General features: G+C 45.3%; 1 long non-coding RNA gene across 1 annotated transcript in view; it reads right to left on the minus strand.

Moving 5' to 3' along the window:
- Positions 1-26,130, minus strand: part of LOC126109697 (uncharacterized) — a 78,131-nt gene extending 52,001 nt beyond the window's left edge. The window contains exon 1 of the long non-coding RNA XR_007523713.1: positions 25,856-26,130. This is a non-coding gene — a long non-coding RNA (uncharacterized LOC126109697). The remainder of the gene's footprint in view (positions 1-25,855) is intronic.
- Positions 26,131-27,118: the final 988 nt, after the last annotated feature.

Genomic DNA, 27,118 nt, shown 5'->3' on the forward strand with positions numbered 1-27,118 from the left:
GTCTGACCTATCCAAGCACGACTCACGCCCCGTACTCTTTCTGATATCTTCAACATTTTGCGTTGGTGGATTAATTACCTCAGTGCTCACTGCGATTTTGCCTGTCTGGCGTACCGATTCTGGACTGTACACCCTTTGAACGGAAACTTATTGATCGCTCCCCTTATAATTTCTGCAGAACGGGTTCTCGGAAACTTTTCGCCGTCCTGCTCATTAATACCAATTTTGAAGTGGAAGTCTGGCGTCAGCCTTTATTAATCCACTTCAGCAAACTATGAACGAGAGACAGACAGACAGAGAGAGAGAGAGAGAGAGAGAGAGAGAGAGAGAGAGCTGCGAAGCACGAAAGAAACTGGCAGTTACTGATGCAGGTTTTTCAATTTTTATGTAGAAAGTACGAATTACTCCAGTAACTTCAACTTTCATCCCATTTTTCGAGCAAGAAGTAGCATTTTACGAGGGGCGTTTGAAAAGTCCGTGCAAAGTCCGAGAGATGGCACCACCGGCGCATATAGAGGTCATGTTTAGTTAGTCGCAAAAGAACGCACACCAAGTTTCAGCCATATTGGCCTATTTCTTTGTGTTTAGCATTCGTGTGAATCAATGAAGTCGACAATTGTCAAAAAATGGACGAAAAAAATTTCGTGTGGCGATTAAACATTACTTTATGAAAGGCAAAACGCCGCGCGGGATTAGCCGAGCGGTCTGAAGGCGTTGCAGTCATGGACTGCGCGGCTGGTCCCGGCGGAGGTTCGAGTCCTCCCTCGGGCATGGGTGTGTGTGTGTGTGTGTGTGTGTGTGTGTGTGTGTGTGTGTGTGTGTGTGTGTGTGTGTGTATGTGTGTGTTTGTCCTTAGGATAACTTAGGTTCAGTAGTGTGTAAGCTTAGGGACTGATGACCTTAGCAGTTAAGTTCCATAAGATTTCACACACATTTGAACATTGGAAGGCAAAACCGCATCAGGGGCCTAAAGAGAAGCTTGATAAACATTACGGTGACTCTGCGCCTTTGATTAAAACAGTTTATAAATGGTCTCAAAATTTTCGCAGTGGCCATATGGGCACAAGTGATGCTGAACGTTCTGGACGCCCTGTGGAGGTTACGACTCCAGAAATCATTGATAAAATCCATGATGTGGTGATGGATGACAGAAGAGTTAAGGTGCGTGAGATTCCTAGTGCTGTGGGCATCTCGAATGAACGGGTTCATATTATTTTGCATAAACATTTGGACATGAGAGGTATCCGCATGATGGGTTCCGCGACTGCTCACGCTTGACCAAAAACGGAATCGCGTGAAGTGCTGCAAGGATGGTTTGCAGCTGTTCTGGAAGAACCTGCAGGGCTTTAAGCGTCGTTTCGTCATTGTGGATTACATTACTATACTCCTGTGACCAAATAACAAGGGAGAATCTGCAGCAAAAAATGCAAAGGCCATTCCTTCTGCAGGAAAGGTTATGGCGATTGTCTTTTAGGATTCGCAAGGAATAATCCTCGTCGACTATCTGGAAAAGGGTAAAACTATTACACGTGAATATTATTCATTGAAAACCGAGCTGCAAGAAAAACGCCTGTGATTGGACCGCAAAAAGTCATTTTCCATCACGACAATGCACCAGCACACACCTCAGCATGTGTGATCGCAAAGGTAATGGAAATAGGATTCTAACTCGTTTCACATCCCCCCTATTCTCGAGACTTGGCTCCCTAGGACTACTATTTGTCCCCCAATTTGAAGAAATGGTTGGTGGGACAAAGATTTTATTCAAACGAGGAGGTGATTGCAACAACTAATAGCTACTTTACAGGCTTGAACAATTCCCATTATTCAGAAGGGATCAACAAATTAGAGCAGCGTTGGACGAAGTCTATAAGTTTAAAAGGAGACTATGTCGAAAAATAAAAAAAGGATTACCCCCAAAGACGTAAGTAGTTTTTCTTTTTGCACAGACTTTTCAAACGGTCCACGTACAATATAAGAAGCTGCAAAATGATCAAAATCTGGAGAAAGATAGGTGCTAACAATAGAGAAAAAGCGGCAATATAGGCGAGAAAACGGAAAGGTAACAAAAATACCGGAAGATAAAGAACTAAGTGATCGGATTAGAAAGGCAATAAGACAGGAATACAGCTTCGGACCCCATTGTTCAGCCTATTCATTGAAGAAGCAATGACAGAAATAAAAGGAAGATTCGGGAGCGGAATTAAAATTCATGGTCAAAGGATGAGATTGCAGTGCTCAGTGAAAGTTAGGAAGAATTGCAGCACCTGTCGTGTCAAATGTACAGTCTAATAATCACACACTGTCGATTGAGGTTAAAGTGAATCAAGAGCCAAGTAATGAGGAGTGACAGAGATGTGGTCAGTAATATAGTTAACATCGAAACTGCGGAGCTTTCAATGGAAGGATTTCTGCCAGCCTGCAAACCACTGAATCAGCGAGAACAGCAACACGGGGAGAACACTGACAAGAAGAACGGTTAGGTGATAGGATATGCATTAAAAGATCAAGGAGCACTTCCGTCGTGCTGAAGGAAGTTCTAAATGACAAATCCGCAAAGCTGTGTCAACATCCATGTTTTAAGGCTGCCTATCTAACGGCGTCTGGTGGGAATTACGTTTTGATGTTTATCTTTCTTACAGCCAGTGTGATTCACGGCGCGCAATTTACCTGGACTTTATTCATCCAGTATTTGTGAATGAGATCACTTGTATGTTATAACAAACTTTACACACAACTTCAAACATTTACGGAACTTTTATTCACTTACACACGCAACACAACTACGGAAGGAAAAAACTGTCATTAGCTACATTTTTGCTGTTCGTCCAGTATAGCTTCAGCATCAGGCACGGCGTTTTAATTTGTTACTACTTTGCTACTAATTCTATTCGAAACATACACTCCTGGAAATGGAAAAAAGAACACATTGACACCGGTGTGTCAGACCCACCATACTTGCTCCGGACACTGCGAGAGGGCTGTACAAGCAATGATCACACGCACGGCACAGCGGACACACCAGGAACCGCGGTGTTGGCCGTCGAATGGCGCTAGATGCGCAGCATTTGTGCACCGCCGCCGTCAGTGTCAACCAGTTTGCCGTGGCATACGGAGCTCCATCGCAGTCTTTAACACTGGTAGCATGCCGCGACAGCGTGGACGTGAACCGTATGTGCAGTTGACGGACTTTGAGCGAGGGCGTATAGTGGGCATGCGGGAGGCCGGGTGGACGTACCACCAAATTGCTCAACACGTGGGGCGTGAGGTCTCCACAGTACATCGATGTTGTCGCCAGTGGTCGGCGGAAGGTGCACGTGCCCGTCGACCTGGCACCGAACCGCAGCGACGCACGGATGCACGCCAAGACCGTAGGATCCTACGCAGTGCCGTAGGGGACCGCACCGCCACTTCCCAGCAAATTAGGGACACTGTTGCTCCTGGGGTATCGGCGAGGACCATTCGCAACCGTCTCCATGAAGCTGGGCTACGGTCCCGCACACCGTTAGGCCGTCTTCCGCTCACGCCCCAACATCGTGCAGCCCGCCTCCAGTGGTGTCGCGACAGGCGTGAATGGAGGGACGAATGGAGACGTGTCGTCTTCAGCGATGAGAGTCGCTTCTGCCTTGGTGCCAATGATGGTCGTATGCGTGTTTGGCGCCGTGCAGGTGAGCGCCACAATCAGGACTGCATACGACCGAGGCACACAGGGCCAACACCCGGCATCATGGTGTGGGGAGCGATCTCCGACACTGGCCGTACACCACTGGTGATCGTCGAGGGGACACTGAATAGTGCACGGTACATCCAAACCGTCATCGAACCCATCGTTCTACCATTCCTAGACCGGCAAGGGAACTTGCTGTTCCAACAGGACAATGCACGTCCGCATGTATCCCGTGCCACCCAACGTGCTCTAGAAGGTGTAAGTCAACTACCCTGGCCAGCAAGATCTCCGGATCTGTCCCCCATTGAGCATGTTTGGGACTGGATGAAGCGTCGTCTCACACGGTCTGCACGTCCAGCACGAACGCTGGTCCAACTGAGGCGCCAGGTGGAAATGGCATGGCAAGCCGTTCCACAGGACTACATCCAGCATCTCTACGATCGTCTCCATGGGAGAATAGCAGCCTGCATTGCTGCGAAAGGTGGATATACACTGTACTAGTGCCGACATTGTGCATGCTCTGTTGCCTGTGTCTATGTGCCTGTGGTTCTGTCAGTGTGATCATGTGATGTATCTGACCCCAGGAATGTGTCAATAAAGTTTCCCCTTCCTGGGACAATGAATTCACGGTGTTCTTATTTCAATTTCCAGGAGTGTATTTTACAAATGTATGCACATGTATCACTGAAAGTACCTGCAAAATAAAACTCTAAGACAAAAAAAGCGGCGCACTACAAAGGAATTATCCGATTGGGACGTAGATCCGTATATGTGATGTACATGTACAGAAAAAAAATAACAGCTTCAGAAAAGTTGGATGATTTATTCAAGGAAAAGAGCTTCACAAAGTGAGCCAGTCAGTAACACATTGGTCCACCTCTGTCCCTTACCCAAACCGTTATTCGGCTTAACACTGATTGACAAAGTTGTTGGATATCATGCTGTGGGATATCATGCCAGCTTCTGTCCAACTGGCGCATCAGACCTTCATAATCCCGACCTCGTTGGAGGGCCCTATCCATAGTGCTCCAAACGTAACTGGCCGGTCGACGTGGAGTTTGGGAACCACGAAGACAAGCAACAGAAACTCTTGCCGTGTGCGGGCGGGCATTATCTTGCTGAAACGCAAGCCTAGGATGACTTGCCACGGAGGGCAACAAAACGCCGCATAGGATATAGTCGACGTACCGCTCTCCTGTAAGGATGCAGCGGTTGACAACCAAAGAAGTCCTCCTATGGAAAGGAACGGCACCCTAGACCATCACTCCTGCTTGTCGGGTCGTATGGTGAGCGACTGTCAGATTGGTACCCCACCGCTGTCTGGGGCGCCTCCTGAAACGTATTTGCTGATCATCCGCCCTCTGTTCGAAGCGGGTCTCATCACTCTAGTCGATGGGATCCCAGGCCGAATGTTCCCGACACCACTGCAAATGGGATTCTCGGTCTAGAGAGGCCAATTGTAGTCTCCACAGGGGGCACCGTGAACTCAGCCCTCTTTCTGTCAGTCGCCTATTGACGGTCCTTGTGGCCGGTGAAGCGTATCACATCGATGACAAAGATGACCTGGACTCTTAGTGTCTAACGGTTGTTCGATACTCTATTTCTGTCGTCTGTCTACGTCTGCCGCTCCCTTCTTGAGGCGCTCCATATGTTCCCGGATGGGGGAGCCCTGGTGATGTTCATGTAGGTTCCTAGCCATGTTGGTGTGCCTGGGAATGACGCTGCTAATGCTGCAGCCAAGGACGCAGTCCATCTCGGTCGGCCCGCCTCTTACTCTGTTCCCTCGCAAGATACTCGTAATTGTCTGTATCGGCGTATCACCTCACTTTGGCATGACCATTGGTGCTCCCTTCAAGGGAACAAACCTCTACATCTACATCTACATCTACATCTACATCTACATCTCCCAACAGCCTGGTCGACTTCCTCCCGGCCGTCTCGCCGTGAGGAAGTAATGTTAGCTCGGTTGCGAACACGGCACTGCCGCTTTAGTCACCGCCATTTGTCGAGTAGCGACCCAGCTGTCCTTCCTGTAGCCAGCCATTAACAGTTAGACATTTCCTGATCCTCTGCACCTATTTTAGCCACTTAGGTCTCAGGGTCGGGCTGCCGCCCGCTTTGCCGGACATTTTAGCGGATGACGAGCGAGCTGTGGCCCGCGTTTTAAGTTTTTTAAAAAGCAGTAATATGAAGAAAGAGATTTGATTTCTACCTGGTGACTCCGGTCTCTTATCGACGTCTTTTAGATACTCTTCCGTAACGATTTGTTCTTTCTTCCTTTCTGTATTGGATCTCGAAACGTTCTTTACCCTCGCGGTCCCAGCATCCTATGGTTCTATACTGGGCGCTTATGACATTAGATGCTTTGCGCCCTCCCCTCCCCCCCCCCCCAAAAAAAAACATTATTGATGCAGTGTCTGACCATCACTGCTGTCGTCGTCGAATAGTTCCACCGCTGCTATTCAAATATCGATCGATTCCCAGATTACTCCAACCGGCTTCTCTGAGACCAACTACATGCCCTCTCTTACATGCTGATATCTGCGTACATTGTTCACCCGCCAGTCTGCGAGGCTTAGTTACTGCCTAACGGAGCACTCTGAATGAAATTCGCAAAGACTTTATGCTTTGGTATCGACATGTCCACTGTGTGCTGTGTCGTCCGAATGACCGGATGACAACGGTCAGAAGCCTCTTCGGAAGGCACAAGAGCAGCTGTCTCACATTTGGTTATAGATCATCGTCCAGGGCTGACTTAGATAGGGAACGTCGTTTAGTTCAAATGGCTCTGAGCACTATGAGATTTAACATTTGAGGTAATCAGTCCCCTACACTTAGTACTGAAACCTAACTAACCTAAGGACATCACACACATCCATGCCCGAGACAGGATTCGAACCTGCAACCGTAGCAGTCACGCGGTTCCGGACTGAAGCGCCTAGAACCGCACGGTCACCGCGGCCGGTGAACGTCGTTTAGTGAACTTTTAGAATTGAACAGATAGCTGTTGTCAATTGCATTTTCTATGTTCAAAAATGGTTCAAATGGCTCTGAGCACTATGGGACTTAACATCTATGGTCATCAGTCCCCTAGAACTTAGAACTACTTAAACCTAACTAACCTAAGGACAGCACACAACACCCAGCCATCACGAGGCAGAGAAAATCCCTGACCCCGCCGGGAATCGAACCCGGGAACCCGGGCGTGGGAAGCGAGAACGCTACCGCACGACCACGAGATGCGGGCGCATTTTCTGTGTACTGTGCAGCTTGCCTACGATTATTTCCACTTAACCACTGAGGGCCTTTTTCGTGTTATATTACAAGCAGTGTTGCAGACGTGATGATTCAACTAGCCACAAAAATAAGGAAGCCTTTTTGACTCATTTGTGTGACTTTGTTACTAATTTATTGGACTGTTGTAGCAACCTCTGTTCTCCTACCCTGTTACCCTGGGGTATAGCTGTGTAACAGTGGCAGGGAGAAACTGTCTTGGCGGTGTGCTGTAATACAAACGGTTTCACGAACTCACAAACTCGGCCCACGGTAACAATATTCGCAACTCGGCCTCCACAGCAGTAGCGACGAGGGTGTACAAAACTACACTCAAACTCATACATTAAGGATAATTCTTATACATGGTGAAACAACGCTTTGATGTGCGGTTTGTGGATTTAAATTACCTCGCGGTATGACCATGCGGTGAAATTGACCTGCGATCGTCGCACGGTGGCGCTGGCAGCAGTCTACATACGCAGAGGTGTGTTGGTGCGTGTCACAGTACGGTGCAGCGAGTAAGTGTGCAGACGTCTTCAGACGGGCTAATGGTGACAGCGTGTTGAAAATGGCTCAAAGAACACATATTGATGACGTTATGAGGGGTAGAATACTAGGGCGACTGGAGGCTGGTCAAACACAGCAGGTCGTAGCACGGGCCCCCCGTGTGCCACAATCTCTAGATCATGGCAACGATTCCAGCAGACAGGAAACGTGTACAGGCGCTACAGTACCGCACGTCCACAGTGTACAACACCACAAGAAGACCGATATCTCGCCATCAGTGCCCGCAGACGGCCACGGAGTACTGCAGGTAGCCTTGCTCGGGACCTTACCGCAGCCACTGGTACAGTTGTCTCCGGACACACAGTCTACAGATAACTGAACAGACACGGTTTATTCATCTGGAGAGCTGCAAGGTGCATTCCACTGACGCCTGGTCACAGGAGAGCCAGTAAAGCGTGGTGTCATTGGAACAGTGGTGCCAGGTTATGTTCACGGACGAGTCTGAACAGTGATTCTCGCCGGGTTTTCAACTGGCGTGAACCAGGAACCTGATACCAACCCCTTAATGTCCTCGAAAAGGATCTGTATGGAGGTCGTGGTTTCATGGTGTGGGGTGGGATTATGGTTGGTGCACGTACACCCCTACATGTCTTTGACGGAGGAACTGTAACCGGTCAGGTGTATCAGGACGTCATTTTGCACCAGTATGTCCGTCTTTTCAACGGTGCAGTGGGTCCCCCCTTCCTCCCGATGGGTGATAACGCACGGCCATACCGAGGTACCATCGTGGAGGACTACCTTGAAACAGAAGATATCAGCCGAATGGAGTGGCCTGCCTGTTCTCCAGACCCAAACCCCATCGAGCACGTCTGGGACGCTCTCGGTCGACGTATCGCTGCACGTCTTCAAACCCCTTCGACACTTCAGGAGCTCCGAGAGGCACTGGTGCAAGTATGGGAGGCTATACCCCAGCAGCTGCTCGACCACCTAATCCAGAGTATGCCAACCCGTTGTGTGGCCTGTGAACGTGTGCATGGTGATCAAATTCCATACTGATGTCGGGGTACATGCGCAGGAAATAGCACATATGTCTCTGGACGGTTTTCTCAACTTGTCACCAATACCGTGCACTTAAATATCTGTGTCGTTTGTGTTCCTTATGTACCTATGGTATTAGCGCCATGGAGGTCGTGGCTCCACATTCTGCAATTATAATTAATCTGTGAACGTGAGTGTACATTTCACTGTTGCGGATGAAATTGCTCTGCAACGTCACATATTCGTCCATCGGCCGCAAAAGTTTACAGTTTTGCATCTTCCGTCGATATCTGTATCAATATCATTTGCAAAACTCCTTCGTGGTGCATATTTTTTTCCCCTTAGAGTGTGTTTCGCTGCAGGACACACACTTCAGGAAATGCGACGTCATAAACACAGAGATACGAGAAAAATTCGGTTTTGCTTAAAACGGAGCTCAAATTACCCAGACTATACTCGTCCCGTGTTTGGTAATAGCGAAAGCACTTAGTGACTTCCACGAATCTTTAAACACAATTTAAAATCTTTTCTACACACTTTCTCGCTTAAGTGCTTAATGTTACATATTTAAAATTTCACATATGAGAGTTCGATTCTTTAAAGAATCGGGTTTTATTAGCATCAGACGAATAAGCGTGTAATACGTTGGGGACAGGAGCTGATCTGAGATGAAGTTGGCAGAGGGGAGGCGTCTAATGAGTCAGGCAGATGGTGACATAAACTAAAAAAGAGGGGGATACAAATAATACTGAAATAGATTATTACAATGCTTCATTTCGTTCTGTTGTGTCCCGTGGCATCACTTTCTTAACCTATAAAAGTACAGTCAAAACGATCTTTCCTTAATGTAAAGAGTGCCGCAGTTGTGCGTACGCTTCCGTCTGGGATTTCTTGTTAATAATATGGTGACGTTCAAAATTAGAACTATTACGGAATGTTTGCGGAATATGAGTTCCATAAAACTGGAACACCCTCTTTCACAAGAACTGCGGCAAACAAGATGGATAAAAGTATAGACTCGCCAGTAATCTGTCTGTAATGTACAAGGTGTTCACTGAAATATCACCATAAACATAAGGAAACAAAATTGATCATGCAAAGGAACAGTTACTAATAACAGTGATGGACATCTGAGGACAGTAAAGCACGGGAAAGTGTAAGAGTCCACAATTTCGTAACATGGATCTAAGAAGAATGCAGATGTGGTGGTGATCTGTGGAATAGCACTACATCGTTTACTCAATGTACACTCCTGGAAATGGAAAAAAGAACACATTGACACCGGTGTGTCAGACCCACCATACTTGCTCCGGACACTGCGAGAGGGCTGTACAAGCAATGATCACACGCACGGCACAGCGGACACACCAGGAACCGCGGTGTTGGCCGTCGAATGGCGCTAGCTGCGCAGCATTTGTGCACCGCCGCCGTCAGTGTCAGCCAGTTTGCCGTGGCATACGGAGCTCCATCGCAGTCTTTAACACTGGTAGCATGCCGCGACAGCGTGGACGTGAACCGTATGTGCAGTTGACGGACTTTGAGCGAGGGCGTATAGTGGGCATGCGGGAGGTCGGGTGGACGTACCGCCGAATTGCTCAACACGCGGGGCCTGAGGTCTCCACAGTACATCGATGTTGTCACCAGTGGTCGGCGGAAGGTGCACGTGCCCGTCGACCTGGGACCGGACCGCAGCGACGCACGGATGCACGCCAAGACCGTAGGATCCTACGCAGTGCCGTAGGGGACCGCACCGCCACTTCCCAGCAAATTAGGGACACTGTTGCTCCTGGGGTATCGGCGAGGACCATTCGCAACCGTCTCCATGAAGCTGGGCTACGGTCCCGCACACCGTTAGGCCGTCTTCCGCTCACGCCCCAACATCGTGCAGCCCGCCTCCAGTGGTGTCGCGACAGGCGTGAATGGAGGGACGAATGGAGACGTGTCGTCTTCAGCGATGAGAGTCGCTTCTGCCTTGGTGCCAATGATGGTCGTATGCGTGTTTGGCGCCGTGCAGGTGAGCGCCACAATCAGGACTGCATACGACCGAGGCACACAGGGCCAACACCCGGCATCATGGTGTGGGGAGCGATCTCCTACACTGGCCGTACACCACTGGTGATCGTCGAGGGGACACTGAATAGTGCACGGTACATCCAAACCGTCATCGAACCCATCGTTCTACCATTCCTAGACCGGCAAGGGAACTTGCTGTTCCAACAGGACAATGCACGTCCGCATGTATCCCGTGCCACCCAACGTGCTCTAGAAGGTGTAAGTCAACTACCCTGGCCAGCAAGATCTCCGGATCTGTCCCCCATTGAGCATGTTTGGGACTGGATGAAGCGTCGTCTCACGCGGTCTGCACGTCCAGCACGAACGGTGGTCCAACTGAGGCGCCAGGTGGAAATGGCATGGCAAGCCGTTCCACAGGACTACATCCAGCATCTCTACGATCGTCTCCATGGGAGAATAGCAGCCTGCATTGCTGCGAAAGGTGGATATACACTGTACTAGTGCCGACATTGTGCATGCTCTGTTGCCTGTGTCTATGTGCCTGTGGTTCTGTCAGTGTGATCATGTGATGTATCTGACCCCAGGAATGTGTCAATAAAGTTTCCCCTTCCTGGGACAATGAATTCACGGTGTTCTTATTTCAATTTCCAGGAGTGTAGTTAAGCTGCCGTAGCTATGTTACCTTGCTTGGATAACTGTGCGCTAATTATTTATTGTTTTCCTGAAACATGTTCTCCTGTGGATCTGAAGGATATAGTGCTATGCATCAATCGCATTGAATATAGGCTACATAATGCCTTTAGGGTTCTGTACCGGGTAAACATGTTAACTTACGAACACACTTTGTCGTCCGTCTGTCTCTCCGACTATTAAAAATCGTTTTTCTCTAGACTGGGTGGACGTATCAAGTTGCCATTTATGTCAAATTCTAAGACCTATATCCACGTGACAGTGTAAAAACGTTAAGGTCCTAAGTCAACGCAATCAAAAGATACGGCCATTTATGGCATATTTTGACACTCGGAAAAATTTGGTGATTCAACATATAAGTTTCAATGAGTCAGTCAGCAAGTAGCAAGCAAACGGCAAGGATCCGAAAATTGTTAATTTGTAACTATGACACCAAAAAAATTTTCTTTTGTTCTGTGTTGCCAGACTTCAAACTCGAGGTTAAAACATTCTAGAGAGACTTGCAATCCGTGGGAGTGGTATATTGCCAGGATTATTATCGATAACAGGCAGAAGTCATCGAGGTCATCGGTTCCTATAATTGATGACCTGTCTATATTCACTCAAGAGGCAAAGAAACTGGCACCCCTTCCTAATATCGTGTAGGGCCCACGCGAGCACGCAGAGGTGCCGCAACACGACGTAGCATGGACTCGACTAATGTCTGTAGTAGTGCTGGAGGGAACTGACACCATGAAGGGCTGCCAGAGTTGCAGGTCTATCCATAAATCCGTAGGAGTGTGAGGGAGTGCAGATTCCTTCTGAACTACACGTTGCAAGGCATCCAATAATGTTCATGTCTGGGGAGTTTGGTGGCCACCGAAAGTGTCTAAAGCCAGAAGAATATTCCTGCAGCCAATCAGTAGCAATTCCGGAGGTGTCCGGTTTCGCATTGTCCTGATGGAATTGCCACGACGGACATGAATGGATGCAAGTGATCAGACAGGATGCTTACGTACGTGTCAGAGTCCTGTCTAGAATTGTCAGGGTCGCATATTACTCCAACTGCACACAACTCACACCATTACAGAGCCTCCACCGAGCGAGGTGGCGCAGTGGTTAGACACTGGACTCGCATTCGGGAGGACGACGGTTCAATCCCGCGTCCGGTCATCCTGATTTGGGTTTTCCGTGATTTCCCTAAATCGCTCCAGGCAAATGCCGGGATGGTTCCTTTCAAAGGGCACGGCCGACTTCCTTCCCCGCCCTTCCCTAATCCGATGAGACCGATGACCTCGCTGTCTGGTCTCCTTCCCCAAAACAACCAACCAACAGAACCATCACCAGCTTGAACAGTCTCCGACTGACACGCAGGGTCCATGTATTCAAGAGGTTGTCTCCATACCCGTAAACGTCCATCCGCTCGAAACGAGACTCGTCCGACCAGACAACATGTTTTCCGTCATCAACAGTCCAATGTCGGTGCTGACGAGCCCAGGCGAGGCGAAAAGCTTCGTGTCGTGCAGTCATCAAGGGTACGCCAGTGGTCTTTCGGCTCCGAAAGCCCATATCGATGATGTTCCGTTGAATGTTTCGCACGCTGACGCTTGTTGATGGCCCAGCATTGAAATCTACAGCAATTTGCAGAAGGCTTGCACTTCTGTCACGTCGAACGATTCTCTTCAGACCTCGTTGGTCCTGTTCTTGATCTTTTTTCGGTCGCAGCGATGTCGGAGATTTGACGTTTTACCGGTTTCCTGATATTGGCTCTGAGCACTATGGGACTTAACATCTATGGTCATCAGTCCCCTAGAACTTAGAACTACTTAAACCTAACTAACCTAAGGACAGCACACAACACCCAGCCATCACGAGGCAGAGAAAATCCCTGACCCCGCCGGGAATCGAACCCGGGAACCCGGGCGTGGGAAGCGAGAACGCTACCGCACGACCACGAGATGCGGGCAAGTTTCCGGATATTCTCGGTACGCTCGTGAAATGGTCATACGGGAAAATGTCCACTTCATCACTTCCTCGGAGATGTTGTGTCCCATCGCCCGTGCGCCGACTGTAAGACCACGTTCCAACTCAGTTAAATCTTGATAATCTGCCATTGTAGCAGCAGTAACCGACCTAATAACTGGGCCAGACACTTGTATTTATACAGGCGTTGCCGACCGCAGCGCCATATTCTGCCTGTTTACGTATCTCTGTATTCGAGTACGCATGCCTGTACCTAGTTTCTTTGGAGCTTCAGTGTATATCATTAAGTTTGCACGGTACCCTCATTGCGCGAATCCTACTCACAACTGGCCAGATTTTTCATTGCGTGTTTTTTTCGAATAATACACAGATGAGGCAAAACAGTATGACGAGCTGCCTAATAGCTGGGCAGTGCACCTCTCCGGAACGACTGCCTAGCACGGTTTCAACAAGTGTTTGGTAGGTTTCCGGAGGTATGACGTGCCAGATGTCTACGTACAGGTAGGACAACTCACGAAAATTATGACCTGGTGGTTTGTGGGCACACTGCTGGTGCCCGATAGCGTACCATGTGGGTTCCATAAGGTTGTTCAGAATTTGATGACCCGACATTTTTCAGTATCACGCTTCTGAAATCGCAGTAGTAGAATTCCGTCCTAGTGAGACGAACAGTTACCCTGCTGGAATATCCCATCGCTGGCGATCAAGGGATGCAGGTGGTCCACGGCTGTCATTGGGCCTTCATCCGCCCCCCCGTCGCTGAGTGGTCAGCGCGACAGAACGTTAATGCTAAGGGTCCGGGTTTGATTCCAGGCTGCGTCAGAGATTTTCTCCGCTCAGAGACTGGGTGTTGTGTTGTCCTAACCATCATCATCATCATCATCATCATCATCTTCTTCTTCTTTTCATCCCCATCGACGCATAGGTCGCCGAAGTGGCGTCAAATCGAAAGACTTGCAGCAGGCAAACGGTCTACCCGACGGCATTTATTTTGATTGGGCCTTCGATCACTACCGCGGGTTCCATGGCAGCCCAGGTGAATGTCCGCCATAGCATAATACTGCCCACACTGGGCTGCGTTTGAGGTAGATGTTTCTAACAGCAGTTCGCCTGGATGGCGTCGTATCCGGATATTGCTATCGACCTGGTGCGAGAAGAATGCACGTGGGACATTCAACTGGGCTTCCGTGGAACCTGTTGTACTAATCGAAGGCACCGTGACGACTACGAACTCTGCTAACGTTTTTGAGTACCAGCCGCATCCTTTCTGGTTTGATGTAGATGGATACAGCGTGCCTTACACAGATTTTCTGTGATTGGTGTGATGAATGGCAGCTTGCTCTAACTTTGGAAAAATGAAAGTTACTGTACCTGAGTATGAAAAACAATTCTATACTATTCGAATTCAATCTGTATATTGAGCAAGCAGTAGAGGAAACAAAAGAAAAATTCGGAGTAGGTATTAAAATTCATGGACAAGAAGTAAAATCTTTGAGGTTCGCCGATGACATTGTAATTCTGTCAGAGACAGCAAAGGACTTGGAAGAGCAGTTGAACGGAATGGACAGTGTCTTGAAAGGAGGATATAAGATGAACATCAACAATAGCAAAACGAGGATAATGGAATGTAGTCAAATTAAGTCGGGTGATGCTGAGGGAATTAGATTAGGAAATGAGACACTTAAAGTAGTAAAGGAGTTTTGCTATTTAGGGAGTAAAATAACCGATGATGGTCGAAGTAGAGAGGATATAAAATGTAGACTGGCAATGGCAAGGAAAGCGTTTCTCAAGAAGAGGAATTTGTTAACATCGAGTATAGATTTAAGTGTCAGGAAGTCGTTTCTGAAAGTATTTGTATGGAGTGTAGCCATGTATGGAAGTGAAACATGGACGATAACTAGTTTGGACAAGAAGAGAATAGAAGCTTTCGAAATGTGGTGCTACAGAAGAATGCTGAAGATTAGATGGGTAGATCACATAACTAATGAGGAAGTATTGAATAGGATTGGGGAGAAGAGAAGTTTGTGGCACAACTTGACTAGAAGAAGGGATCGGTTGGTAGGACATGTTTTGAGGCATCAAGGGATCACAAATTTAGCATTGGAGGGCAGTGTGGAGGGTAAAAATCGTAGAGGGAGACCAAGAGATGAATACACTAAGCAGATTCAGAAGGATGTATATTGCAGTAGATACTGGGAGATGAAGAAGCTTGCACAGGATAGAGTAGCATGGAGAGCTGCATCAAACCAGTCTCAGGACTGATGACCACAACAACAACAACAACAACTATTCGAATGCAGAATTAATGGTGTGCTGTCTGACACGACCACCCCTATTAAACATCTAAGCGTAACGTTTCAGAGTGATATAAAATTAAAATGGAATGAGAGCACAAGTACGGTAGTAGCGATAACGAATGGTTGACTTTAGCTTCCTGGGAAATGAACCATGGGAGGAATCGTGGGGGGAAAAATAGTAGCACTAAAATTTTTTCTTTAACAGGGTGGCTTTATTGGAGTGGACAATGGAATTTAAATAACAGCTCTCCACAAATATGGGTTGACACGTAAGATTAAATTTATGATAGTTAAAATTTAAAAAAACTTTCAACAAATATCCCTTAATGCCTTTAGTAAAACAATAAGTGATAGGCCTAACGAGAGATGCAATCCACCCCAACCTTTCCATAGATCATAGACACAAGTAGCACAATTTAACCCCAAGCATTTGCCAAGATAAAATTTCCCCAAAACGTAAAAGATACATCATTACACTAAAATGCTGCATCAGTTCATCATCATCATCATTTAAGACTTATTATGCCTTTCTGCGTTCAGTCTGGAGCATAGCCCCCTTATAAAATTCCTCCATGATCCCCTATTCAGTGCTAACATTGGTGCCTCTTCTGATTTTAAACCTGTTACTTCAAAATCATTCTTAACCGAATCCAGGTATCTTCTCCTCGGTCTGCCCCGACTCCTCCTACCCTCTACTGCTGAATCCATGAGTCTCTTGGGTAACCCTGCTTCTCCCATGCGTGTAACATGACCCCACCATCTAAGCCTGTTCGCCCTGACTGCTACATCTATATAGAGTTCATTCCCAGTTTTTCTTTGATTTCCTCATTGTGGACACCCTCCTGCCATTGTTCCCATCTACTAGTACCTGCAATCATCCTAGCTACTTTCATATCCGTAACCTCAACCTTATTGATAAGGTAACCTGAATCCACCCAGCTTTCGCTCCCATACAACAAAGTTGGTCGAAAGATCGAACGGTGCACGGATAACTTAGTCTTGGTACTGACTTCCTTCTTGCAGAAGAGAGTAGATCGTAGCTGAGCGTTCACTGCATTAGCTTTGCTTTCTTTCACTATGTTGCAATCCTGTGAGAATATGCATCCTAAGTACTTGAAACCGTCCACCTGTTCTAACTCTGTTCCTCCTATTTGGCACTCAATCCGTTTATATATTTCTTTTCCACTGACATTACTTTCGTTTTGGAGATGTTAATCTTCATACCATAGTCCTTACATTTATGATCTAGCTCTGAAATATTACTTAGCAAACTTTCAATCGAGTCTGCCATCACAACTAAGTCATCTGCATATGCGAGACTGTTTATTGTGTGTTCACATATCTTAATCTCACCCAGCCAGTTTATTGTTTTCAACATATGATCCGTAAATAATATGAACAACAGTGGAGACAGGTTGCAGCCTTGTCTTACCGCTGAAACTACTCTGAACCATGAACTCAATTTACCGTCAACTCTAACTGCTGCCTGACTATCTATGTAAAGACATTTAATTGCTTGCAAAAGTTTGCCTCCTATTCCATAATCTCGTAGAACAGACAATAACTTCCTTCTAGGAACCCAGTCATATGCCTTTTCTAGATCTATAAAGCATAGATACAATTCCCTGTTCCACTCGTAACACTTCTCCATTATTTGCCGTAAGCTAAAGATCTGGTCCTGACAACCTCCAAGAGGCCTAAACCCACACTGATTTTCATCCAATTTGTCCTTAACTAATACTCGCACTTTCCTTTCAACAATACCTGAGAAGATTTTACCTACAACGCTGATTAAAGAGATACCTCTGTAGTTGTTACAATCTTTTCTGTTTCCATGTTTAAAGATTGGTGTGATTACTGCTTTCGTCAAGTCTGACGGAACCTGTCCCGACTCCCAGGCCATTTCAGTTATCCTGTGTAGCCATTTAAGACCTGACATTCCACTTTATTTAATGAGTTAATTTCATCCACCCCAGCTGCTTTATTGCACTGCAATATATTGACCATATTCTCCACTTCCTCAAATGTGATCCTATTTCCATCATCATTCCTATCCCAGTGTACATCGAAATCTGAAACATTACTCATCGCATTTTCACCTACATTGAGCAACTCTTCAAAATACTCCCTCCATATGCCCAAGGCATCAACAGGATTCACCAGCAGTTTTCCTGACCTGTCCATAATACTTGTCATTTCCTTCTTACCTCCCTTTCAAAGACTGCTAATTACACTCCAGAATGGTTTTCCAGCAGCTTGACCAAAAGCTCCCAATTATCTGTTTGGCTTTGTTTCTTTCTTCAACATACCTTTCTCTGTCTACCTGAGTTCTAGTATGCATCAGTTATCAACATAAAAATTCACAAGGAGCCCAAGGCTAGATTTTAACATTAGTGACATCGCAGCAATAGGCAAGATAAAATTAACTCAGTTAACAAAATACAATTACACCAAAACTCAAATACAAATCAAAATTTAACACCCACGGCGACAAACGCCAGCTTACAATAGTTCAAAACATTATTCAATCTCATAGGTGCGCAGATGTCATTATCAAGGGGAGTGTGCGAACCAGCTTGAAGCAACTATAACACGGCATAGACAAAATTACACATTCGGCAGTCTATGCAGAGAAGTCGGCAAGAAACGGTAAACAAGTCAGGAAACGATCACCGTCGTCCACATACACACTCGTGAACGGGCACAGAGGAGCCAACCTTAAGCCATGGAGATAGGACAGGCAGGGTGCAAAAAACAATTCGTCACGGGGCCCACCGAACCACTCTACGTCAACTAGCAAAATTTACTCACCTTAAACTTTACGTACGACGCCCGGGGGAGGAAATGGGAAATCGTACGGGCACAGGCCAGCAAAAACCCCAGACAAACACACAGAATCCCATAAATTCCAAAACATAATTTAATCAATTATCCCCCAAAACCCCGGAACTTGGCACAAGCGAAATTACAGGCCACAGGATCCAAAGGCACTCTGCAGAAGAGTGAGGAGAGAAAAGGTTAAACAAAGTTCTGCAACGGCACAATAAAACGCCAAGAAAAACACACTAAGTAAGGTACATCACCCCACAGAATGGGAATGTGTAGCTCATATGCAAATGAGACCGCGTACATAACACTTGTGCAGCCCATTTTTGTGTAGTGCTCTACTTCTTGGGACGCCCACCAAGTCGAACTAACAGAAGACATCTTAGGACTTCAGATGCGTGTTGCCAGACTTGTTACTGGCTGGTTCGATCAACACGCCAGTATTATTGAGATGGTTCATGAACTCAGACGGGAATCCCTGGATGTTAGATGACGTTCTTTTCGTGAAACATTATTGACAAAAACTGGGCAGTTTTGGAAATCATCCTTATGCAAATACAAATAGTTTATTTTTATATTTACCCAGACATGTTTAGACACCAGTGTGTCATCTTCTGTGGGTCAAATTTTTATTCCTGTAAAGTACAATATCACATTTGTAATAATGTAACTGTTGTAGGCCTAAGAATTACAAATCTTGCAATTTGCTTCGTTTTGTTTGGACACTCGCCTTAAAATTACATGGATAACTGAACTGTATGATTATGCATCGATTTTAGTGCTCGTTTTCGGCGATTTTTTTTTTGACAGCATGTCATCTGCAAACTAGCCATGAAGAAAATTATTGCGTATTTGTGGAGATCTGTTTCGAGGGTAGAGGTTATGTACATTTCTGTACTTACATTTTCCGTCCTGTTTCGTGTCACTGGTTGGTGTCTCAATCAACTGCTGTTTAGTGCATTGATTTCACTCAGTTTATCACAAATTTACGCTCACTACTTCACCTCACATGCAGTTACACAAAATGTGGCGAAATGAGGTCTGAGCAGACGCTTCTGACAACACACTGAATTGTGTTTGCATAAGGCCGATTTCCAAAATCACCCAGTTTTTAAATCCCAAACACGGAAGAAAGAAAAGAGGAGCTTCAAACCTTACTAAAGTGATTGACAAATTTTGGAAAGCAGACACTTGTAGATGATTGCAGAATTATTCTGAAGCCGCCAAAGTTGATTCAGCTGCCCCTACGTGTGGGCTTTATGCAACCCGCAAAGCGCAAGCTATTACTCGTACAGAAAGAATGAACATTACGTTATTATAAGAAATTTAATGTAGTTAAATTTTGGGCTAGGATGCGTTTTCGCTGGAGGCTACGTTTTTCGATTTATTCAAGAGTGTCGCGTTTGAAGGTCACCTTCGTACATTTTCCTTGAATAATTAGGAAACCCTCACCTCTAGCGAAAACGTATCGCAGTACAAAACTTCACTACATTAAATTTCCTACAAAAAGGTCTACATCTACATCTACATCCATACTCCGCAAGCCACCTGACGGTGTATGGCGGAGGGTACCTGGAGTACCTCTATCGGTTCTCCCTTCTACTCCAGTCTCGCATTGTTCGTGGAAAGAAAGATTGTCGGTATGCCTCTGTGTGGGCTCTAATCTCTCTGATTTTATCCTCATGTTCTCTTCGCGAGATATACGTAATAGGCGGCAATATATTGCATGACTCCTCGGCGAAGGTATGTTCTCGAAACTTTGACAAAAGCCCGTACCGAGCTACTGAGCGTCTCTCCTGCAGAGTCTTCCACTGGAGTTTATCCGTCATCTCCGTAACGCTTTCGCGATTACTAAATGATCCTGTAACGAAGCGCGCTGCTCTCCGTTGGATCTTCTCTATCTCTTCTATCAACCCTATCTGGTACGGATCCCACACCGGTGAGCAGTATTCAAGCAGTTCCTTTTTTCCTGTAGGACAAATAGTTTGGACGTAGTGAGCAAGAGAATAGGAAAGTCTTCTACATGGTATTTGAAGGTCTTACGGGTTGCATAAAAACTGAATCACACATTAGGCAGTCGTTGTCCGCCGCTCCAGCCAAGAGTAGGATGAGAAAGGAAATGACAAGTACTGGTACAAGGTAGCCTCCGCAGTGGACGATACCGTGTCGTGCAGAGTATATATGTAAATATAGATGAAGATGTCTTACCAAACTTCGATGCCATGTTCCAGCACGTCAACTGTCCACTCCGCAAGGTTAGAATCGTGCTGCAATGATTGGAGAAGCATGATAGTGGGCTCTCGTTGATGTCTTGGGCATGAATTCACCTGATACCAACCCGGTGAGTGAAACACGCCTGGGAGACTGTTGTTGTTGTTGTTGTGGTCTTCAGTCCTGAGACTGGTTTGATGCAGCTCTCCATGCTACTCTATCCTGTGCAAGCTTCTTCATCTCCCAGTACCTACTGCAGCCTACATCCTTCTGAATCTGTTTAGTGTATTCATCTCTTGGTCTCCCCCTACGATTTTTACCCTCCACGCTGCCCTCCAATACTAAATTGGTGATCCCTTGATGCCTCAGAACATGTCCTATCAACCGGTCCCTTCTTCTGGTCAAGTTGTGCCACAAACTTCTCCTCTCCCCAATCCTATTCAATACTTCCTCATTAGTTATGTGATCTACCCATCTAATCTTCAGCATTCTTCTGTAGCACCACATTTCGAAAGCTTCTATTGTCTTCTTGTCCAAACTGTTTATCGTCCGTGTTTCACTTCCATACGTGGCTACACTCCATACAAATACTTTCAGAAATGACTTCTTGACACTTAAATCTATACTCGATGTTAACAAATGTGTCTTCTTCAGAAACGCTTTCCTTGCCATTGCCAGTCTAAATTTTATATCCTCTCTACTTCGACCATCATCAGTTATTTTGCTCCCCAAATAGCAAAACTCCTTTACTACTTAAAGTGTCTCATTTCCTAATCTAATATCCTCAACATCACCCGACTTAATTCGACTACATTCCATTATCCTCGTTTTGCTTTTGTTGATGTTCATCTTATATCCTCCCTTCAAGACACCATCCATTCCATTCAACTGCTCTTCCAAGTCCTTTGCTGTCTCTGACAGAATTACAATGTCATCGGCGAATCTCAAAGTTTTTATTTCTTCTCCACGGATTTTAATACCTACTCCGAATTTTTCTTTTGTTTCCTTTACTGCTTGTTCAATATACAGATTGAATAACATCGGGGATAGGCTACAACCCTGTCTTACTCCCTTCCCAACCACTGCTTCCCTTTCATGTCCCTCGACTCTTATAACTGCCATCTGGTTTCTGTACAAATTGTAAATAGCCTTTTGCTCCCTGTATTTTACCCCTGCCACCTTTAGAATTTGAAAGAGAGTAATCCAGTCAACATTGTCAAAAGCTTTCTCTAAGTCTACAAATGCTAGAAACGTAGGTTTGCCTTTCCTTAATCTTTCTTCTAGGATAAGTCGTAAGGTCAGTATTGCCTCACGTGTTCCAGTATTTCTACGGAATCCAAACTGATCTTCCCCGAGGTCGGCTTCTACTAGTTTTTCCATTCGTCTGTAAAGAATTCGTGTTAGTATTTTGCAGCTGTGGCTTATTAAACTGATTGTTCGGTAATTTTCACATCTGTTAACACTTTCTTTGGGATTGAAATTATTATATTCTTCTTGAAGTCTGAGGGTATTTCGACTGTCTCATACATCGTGCTCACCAGATGGTAGAGTTTTGTCAGGACTGGCTCTCCCAAGGCCGTCAGTAGTTCCAATGGAATGTTGTCTACTCCGGGGGCCTTGTTTCGACTCAGGTCTTTCAGTGCTCTGTCAAACTCTTCACGCAGTATCGTATCTCCCATTTCATCTTCATCTACATCGTCTTCCATTTCCATAATATTGTCCTCAAGTACATCGCCCTTGTATAGGCCCTCTATATACTCCTTCCACCTTTCTGCTTTCCCTTGTTTGCTTAGAACTTGGTTTCCATCTGAGCTCTTGATGTTCATACAAGTGGTTCTCTTATCTCCAAAGGTCTCTTTAATTTTCCTGTAGGCAGTATCTATCTTACCCCTAGTGAGATAAGCCTCTACATCCTTACATTTGTCCTCTAGCCATCCCTGCTTAGCCATTTTGCACTTACTGTCGATCTCATTTTTGAGACGTTTGTATTCCTTTTTGCCTGCTTCATTTACTGCATTTACTGGGAGACTATCGAGTGCGAATTCCAAGCTCACAGACCATCAGTCCGTATCTTAGGCGAACTGAGTGGCCTGTGTGTAGTCGCCTGGCCCCTCCAACCTATGGAAATCTGCTGAGGACTTCTCGAATCCACGTTCGACAGTGCGCTAGGTCATAAAATCAATCGAAACACACAAATCCTTTACGTCAGTCACACTGAATGAAGGGCATTTTTGCGCATTCACACTTTTTTCGCGTAAGAATCGCCGGTAAAACGACTTGCATTACATTCATGAAAATTCGTATCTACGTAATTAGTTACTGGCAAGAGACTGCCTGAACAGTAATACAAAACTATATGCGTTATCTTTATCTATAACCGCATACTGCACCATTCCTACCTATATTTATGATATTGTGTTAGTATTGCACAAAGTAAAGTTAATCTACAATTTTATTATACTGGTTTTACATCTACGTGAAAAATACAAAAATGTTAGTACCGGTGCCTTGTACCCGCGTTTCCTGCTCGGTAACCAGGTGCTCAAATCGTCGCTCCAACACTAATCGAAAGTAGCAAAGCACTTAAACATAACCTTTGAAAACTGTCTTTTTTTTTCTTTTCTTTTCTTCGAAAACCAAGGTCGATGTACCCGTTCAGTCGACCTGATGGGGATCTCAGACACTCAAGCAATAGTCAAGAATATGACGCAGGAGCGTTCTATACGCAGTCTCCTTTGTGCATGAATTCCTATTGTCCTCCCAATAACCCTGAATGGACACATCTAGAGACTCAAGTCTCTACTGCGCAGGATGCAGATGGTAGATATTAAGTGGTAAAGAAACAACATACTCTGCACTTTTAGGGCGGAAAAAATCTTACTGTTCGGTATGTTAATTTCGTGTTCTCTAAGGACAAATTAACTCAGTAAAAAGGAAAATAATTGCCGAAAGCATGTCGCCCTACAGCTGCCTATGAGTCATCTGCCGCCTACGCCACCAAACAGCGAACAGACTACGCTAACAACGGCACTTTGTGGACTGCCTCTCTGACTTTCTTCATAGTTTAACATTTTGAAATTTTAAACACTTTGAAAAGTCTGGACCACAATTTTATTATTCCAAGATACCATGTCTCCCCCCCCCCCCCACCAACCCTCCCCCCATGTTTTGCTACATAACTTAGTAATTTATCATATGATACGTACGATTCCAAGGTATGTTTCATTATACGTTTGTTTTTAATCTTTACGGATCAGCTCAGATTTCATGAAACTGAAAATATGTGACATAGAAATGTAAACCAATTACGATAGGTTCTACAAATGTGACGATGCAATTATTGTCATTTATTAATTTCGCAATAGTTTTGTAAAATGTAATCTACATGGCAGTTATTTTACTACTGGTTAAATTGATGTATGGCATTTTCAAAGTTTGCGTCTTTTATTTGGGGAGCTATTTTGGTTTGAACTATTGCTTTCCTATATGACGTTAATTCATTTGTTCGCTGCTTCATTAAATTTTACTCTTAATAGCAGACATACAAATACACTATACTTACTTTATTTTAAATTTTAAAAATACTTTTTGTAGAATTATATAGTAAATTTCCTGTACTCTTTACTGATGCAATTATTTGAATATGAAATTAATTAAACACACATTCTTGTTGACAAACAATTGCCTCATCAAACCATTACCCTGGCACCGCCAACCAATTTATTCCACTAGTATAATTTTTCATCCTTGTAGGCACATCGCATTTTCCTGTTGTTAAGGAATGTTAACTAGATACCATATAGTCAATTGGATAAGTTTCTGCTGAGGTTTATACCATATTTTACTTTCCATATCGTGGTTCCACTTATTGGAGAAAATGTAACATATCTTGTACTTCTATTGATACTAGTTTTGTCTCTATATTTTGTTGGAGTTGCCGAGTGGTTCTAGGCGCTGCAGTCTGGAACCGCGCGACCGCTGCGGTCGCAGGTTCGAATCCTGCCTCGGGCATGGATGTGTGTGACGTCCTTGGGTTAGTTAAGTTTAAGTAGTTCTTAGTTATAGGGGACTGATGACCTCAGAAGTTAAGTCCCATAATGCTCAGAGCCATTTGAACCATTTTTGTCTCTATATTTTTTTTACCAGTTTTAATAATGACATAAGTCGAAAACCTTAAGGGTATAACTAGAGTAATAAAACTGTGTTCAAGACATCTCAAAAATATTTAAGCGGATCCCTTGGCCGCTTTCTCTCGCAATGCTTTTATGCAAATTGTTGCAGTTTTGAAGGTTACTACCTGGACATCGATTTCCTACAGCAGTGTGACGCAGTTTTCGAAAATAAATAAAAGATCTTCAAAAATTAAATCTCAAGATTTCCAGGCGCTGTTAAGTACACAATTACTGATTGATCAACAACAATCCCTTGTACGTGCCTGTGTATAGTGTAAGGTTTATAACCGCCAAGTCCGTGCTTAGATTCTCGCAAGTAGTAACTTGTTTAACATAAGCTCTACATTCCTTGTCAAATGAAAACTTTAGTTAACAAATCCTGAATGAAAACTTGTTAATAAAAATGACATCTTTGTTTTAGTTAGTTACTACTATTCATAGGCAAAATACTAAGGAAATGGAATCAGTCCACAAAGGAGACCGCTTACAAAACATTCCTCGGATCCGTCTTAGAATACTGCTCAAGCGAGAGGAGGCCTGTAAGAAATATGACTAAAAACGTATGTTGTATGTAAACAAAAAAGGATATACGAATGGTTCAAATGGCTCTGAGCACTATGGGACTTAACATCTAAGGTCATCAGTCCCTTAGAACTTAAAACTACTTGAACCTAACTAACCTAAGGACATCACACACATCCATTCCCGAGGCAGGATTCGAACCTGCGACCGTAGGGGTCGCGCGGTTCCAGACTGAAGCGCCTAGAACCGCTCGGTCACAGCTGCCGGCTATACGACCGGTCAAAGGTTTGTTTGACCAAGGGGGGTGCCACTCAGATACTGAAATGGCAGACTATGCCGTGAAAGCACCGTTATAAAATTTCATTAACCACTTATAAGTGAGGAGTGTAAGAAAACACAACAATCCTCTACGAACTCTGCGGAAGATATAGCAAAGACGTCGTTAGATTAGTTACAGCGCACACATAGGCAATTACGTAACGGTTCTGGCCGCGGTCCACGTGCGAGTGGAACGAAAAACAGCTTTAACAAGTGGTGTAATGGGAAATACCCACTGCCACACACTTCAGTTGTTTGCGTAGTATAGGTGCAAACGCAGAAGAGCAGCGCACAACAATCTTAGCTACAGAAATATTTTGAGAAAGTGAACTAGACAATATTAAAGGCAGACCCACCTCAAAAAGCTCCCACTTGCAGTAGTAAAAACTTAATCCGTCAGGATGCGCAGTGTTTAGTGAGTTGCTCGGAGAAGGTTACGCAAACGCAATCCCATCCTATGGAACGTATGGCTGTTGTCAAATAAATTCAAATGTCTGTAACGTGCTTTATTGTTCTTTCCATTCCTCAAGAACGGAAAGTCCGTCTGAGACTACAGCAAAGTGAGATCCGCGTGCGATAATGTTCTACCGAAATGAAGCGCAACAGGGCCAAGGCAGATAGCTTACACGCCCTTGCGCCTCGCCCGCGACGGCTAAACTAATCTTACTCGGATTGAAGCGAAGCGCTGTAGCAACTTGGCGCATGCGCAGTGAGACAGATATTCGGTAAGCGACGCACGCGCAGAACGAACGTGACCGTCGGCTGTTTGTGACGTTTTCGTTACTCTTCTCTACTCCATAGCCGTACACTACGAAATATGTGAAGTGAACAAAGCGTGTTACTGCTGTGCATGTCGATAAAAAAAAATAGTCATGCGATCAACATCTACATACATATACTTCGCAGGCGACCTTGTGGTGTACGGCGGAGCGCACCTTGTACCACAATTAGTATACATTTATATCTACATCTATACAAAGCACTGTGAAGTGGATAGCAGACGGTACATCCGACGGTACTAAGAACTTCTTCCGTTCTATTCACTAACTATGGAGCGGGCGAAGAATGATTGTTTAAATGCCTCTGTGCTTCAAAATCTCAACGGGTGCGATACGTAGCGGGATGTAGTTCATTCTGCATCTACATCGTTACTCTGCAATTCACACTTAAGTGCCTGGCGGAGGGTTCATCGAGCCATCGAACTACACTACTGGCCATTATAAGTGCTATACTAAGAAGAAATGCAGATGATACACGGGTATTCATTGGACAAATATATTATACTAGAACCGACATGTGATTACATTTTCACACAATTTGGGTGCATAGATCCTGAGGAATCCGTATCCAGAACAACCACCTCTGGCCGTAATAACGGCCTTGATACGCCTGGGCATTGAGTCAGACCTTGGATGGCGTGTACAGGTACAGCTGCCCATGCAGCTTCAACACGATACTACAGTTCATCAAGAGTAGTGACTGGCATATTGTGACGAGACAGTTGCTCAGCCACCATTGACAAGACGTTTTCAATTGGTGAGAGATCGGGAGAATGTGCTGGCCAGAGCAGCAGTCGAACATTTTCTGTATCCAGAAAGGCCCGTACAGGACCTGCAACA

The sequence above is a fragment of the Schistocerca cancellata genome, chromosome 12, assembly GCF_023864275.1.
Source record: "Schistocerca cancellata isolate TAMUIC-IGC-003103 chromosome 12, iqSchCanc2.1, whole genome shotgun sequence".
NCBI classification, from domain to species: domain Eukaryota; kingdom Metazoa; phylum Arthropoda; class Insecta; order Orthoptera; family Acrididae; genus Schistocerca; species Schistocerca cancellata.